This window comes from Hordeum vulgare, chromosome 6H (assembly GCF_904849725.1).
Source record: "Hordeum vulgare subsp. vulgare chromosome 6H, MorexV3_pseudomolecules_assembly, whole genome shotgun sequence".
Classification (NCBI taxonomy): domain Eukaryota; kingdom Viridiplantae; phylum Streptophyta; class Magnoliopsida; order Poales; family Poaceae; genus Hordeum; species Hordeum vulgare.
The window spans coordinates 286,973,381-286,976,793 of record NC_058523.1 but is presented as its reverse complement, the minus strand read 5'-3'; the positions used below and the strand labels follow the sequence as shown (position 1 = coordinate 286,976,793).

At 46.8% G+C, this 3,413-nt stretch overlaps 1 long non-coding RNA gene across 1 annotated transcript; it reads right to left on the bottom strand.

The window, feature by feature from the left end:
* Positions 1–891: 891 nt before the first annotated feature.
* LOC123403199 lies at positions 892–2,366 on the bottom strand. The gene is made up of 2 exons (XR_006611425.1): positions 1,429–2,366; positions 892–1,266 (listed from the first exon to the last, which is right to left on the bottom strand). It is a non-coding gene; the product is annotated as an uncharacterized LOC123403199 (long non-coding RNA).
* Positions 2,367–3,413: the final 1,047 nt, after the last annotated feature.

Here is a 3,413-nt window from a genome sequence, read left to right as displayed (position 1 = left end):
CTTGTCAAATTTTTTGATTTTTAGGTACGTTTTCGCTGTAGATTTCAAACCGTTCATCGGAACGAGGCGTATGATACGGCGTTGAAAAGTTGTGGAGTAGGCGCACCTTTCATACGTTGGTCATTTGTTGAGATTCCTCATGGTTTTAAATGAATTTTGAAAATAGTGTGGTTGTCTATGATTTGCAGCGAGCGTATTTTCGTTAAAAAAAACGAGCGAAGCAAGTGATACGGCATTGGAAAGATATAGACGAGGCGCATCTTCTTCATATATAACACTTTCTCTAATTCCTTTCAGTTTGACAGCAGTTTTGAAATTACCGAAATGCGAACACTCTGGTATTTTCCGACACCCAAATCAACGCGTGAACGACATCGGATAGAAGAGCGCACTGACATCGGATAGAAGAGCGCACTGCTTTTTGACAGAAAACCGCACTGCATCGGACGTTATTTTTCAAGAGGAGTAAGCGGAGTGCACTTCACATCGGAGGTAAGTGAAATGCAATACTATCTAGAAGTGAACTGCCACACTAAGAAAATGAACCTCATAAGTTTTTGTTGTCTATTTTCATACTTACCATTGTTTATGCGCATAGACCGGACGAGTGGACCGCATGGGACTAAAAATGCGAGCTGCATATAATTTAGAAGTGAGATTCTTTTCAGATGTTTTTGTTTGTTGTTTACCAACACAACCAAATGAGGTGTACTGCAAAGTCTTTCAGAGTAGTTTTTTAAGACCAAGGTGCACTGCATTTTCGTCTTTAGAGTTTTGTTTTCTCGTAGTGAACAATATTCTCCATTAAAAAACATAGTGGACCGATGTGTGTCTTCATTTGAGCAGACACAAATTACACACACGCACTACAATTTACACTATTTACAAATAGAACCACTTAAGATGTAGTTTTTTAAAGTTTTGTGTAGTTTCGTCAATGAACCACATAATGCAACCAAACACAAACATAATTGAACTATGTCAAGAACAATGCATCCAAACAGAAATATAACTGCATGCTGACATGAGAATGCTTTTGCGCACAACCGTTTCCCGCGTCCCTGCCTAACGGCATGCACGCCTGTGTCGGACTGAACTTTTGATCACAAGTAATTACTAGCTTCCCTGTAGCACACAAATATGTACAACTCTCTCTTGAACACTCAAATTCACAAGTGCTCTTCTGAACAAGAATGTTGCCTTCTCGTTTTGCCTCCATATTGGATCAAAGAAGCAGTGCAAAATCTTGTAGCACCCATCTAAAAACTGCACTGAAGATACGTCAGCAATGAACTGCACCAGAGCACAAAATTTTCTAGGAAAAAAAAGGCCACTAGGGGTAGCAACAATTGTATATCTCTGAAAAATAGCTGAAATAATCCTGCAAACCATAGTCTAAACTGCACGCCGATGGGCCGTGAGTTGCACCTGCTGAAGATGTGGAATGCTGCAAACTCCGATCGAGTGGAGCCGTGGCTATTGGCATCTCCACAGGAGTTGCTAGTCGGATCACCCCCGTGAGATGGAGCTCCCCGAGGTCGAAGGGGGAGTGCCTCCCTCTCCCCATTTAGGTCCCTTGTGCTCGGAGCGGCCCTCCTGCAGCTCGCGCATTTGGGGTGCGCTAGGCAGGGGCGATGGATCTGGCACCAGTCTAGCGACCACTGAGGCGCATGTCCGGTGTTGGGGTGAGGCGGTGGTGGGTTGGGCGCAACGGCCGAGAGGGGAGATGAAGGTGGCAGGGGCAGGGAAATGGGGTGGGCGTTAAAACGCGGCGACTGGACAGGGTGGCACTGGCTCGTGGCGACCGCACCCGAAGGGGAGTGGAGGGAGGTGATCCTCCGCCCACAGAGAGCACGCCTGTCACTAGATCCGGGGTTGAATCGATGGATTCGTACCTCGGGTCGCCGGATCTGACGTGGTTGAGGCTTTTCTCCGCGCGCAATGAGGGGAGGGTGCTATTTCCCGGGCGCGCGAGGTGGTGAGGAGCTCGTGCGGCGGTGCGGGGAGGTGTTGGTGCACCGACCCGGGGGAAGAGGATTCGTCCAGCGACACAAGGAGGAGCTCGTGCGGCGGCGCGGGGAGGAGTTTGTGCAGGGAGAGAGGTCGTGTGGTGGCACAGGGAGGTGCTGGTGTGCCGATCTGGGGGAAGAGTGTGCGATGGTGGAGGACGGGGGAGGGGGGGGGGGGGGGGGGGGGCTCGTGCGGCGGCGCGGGGAGGAGTTTGTGCAGGGAGAGAGGTCGTGTGGTGGCACAGGGAGGTGCTGGTGTGCCGATCTGGGGGAAGAGTGTGCGATGGTGGAGGACGGGGGAGAGAGAGGAGTTGGCCGGGTGGGTTCCGAGAGGATAAGGTGGGGTGGGGTGTTTCTTTTTAGTTCGGTTCTTTTTGGTGGTTAGATCGTAGCTTTCGTGCGGGTCGTAAGCGGGGTCAGAATAAGGCGAGGTGTTAGACCCACCCTATATATATATATATATATATATATATATATATATATATATATATATATATATATGTATGTATGTATGTATATATATGTATGTGTGTGTATATGTTTGGAAGAGGGAAAGGCATCGGCAACCGAACTATTGTCGGCTAAATGTAAGAACAGGAGAACTCATCACGCAAGCCGAAGACTTTGGGTACATAAAGCAGCTGAAGGTCAAGACTACGGTGTTCGAGGCCAGTTTCGGGGCTAGTGAGGGAGTCCGGGACTAAGGGATCCTTGGGCCTCTTACTCATTTCTATGGGTCAGCCTCCTTGGTCATTCTATACTCATTATTGGACTATACGTAAATAAAGTGATATTGTATTCAATATGGACTCTTCCGAAGACTTGGCGTGTAATCCAAGGCCACGTAGTGATTGACATGTTCCTTCCCTGATGTAACCGACATTGTGTATCCCTAACCCATCGATTGAGGGTAAACGTCGTCTCCCTTGTCTCTTGTTACCTATCGATCCAAGATCCATAGTTCGGACCCCCTACTCGAGATCCGCCGATTTTCACACTCACACCCTATCTTATCATCCATCAAGAAACATGGTATCAAGATTAACATTGTTGGACTAAATCCATATTACTCTAAGCCATGTAGTATTTATTAACACCAACACTATTAGGATCACCTATCTAATTCCAAATCTCATGTCCAACGAGAATTCCTACTCATTACTCCAAGTTATTATTGCAACATCATCAATCCACTCCCATTACTTGTCAAAGTAAATTATCATACCACCAAGAATTCTTTACTTCTGATCCCAATTGTCCTATCAAATCCAATTTACTCAAACGAGAATCAAGTTATGCTACTCTATCAACTTTGATCCACCAAGTTCATCTACCAATAGAAGGGTCTTACGATCCATAAAGGAGGCGTAGCTACATCATCAAGTCACCTATTATAGTCATATT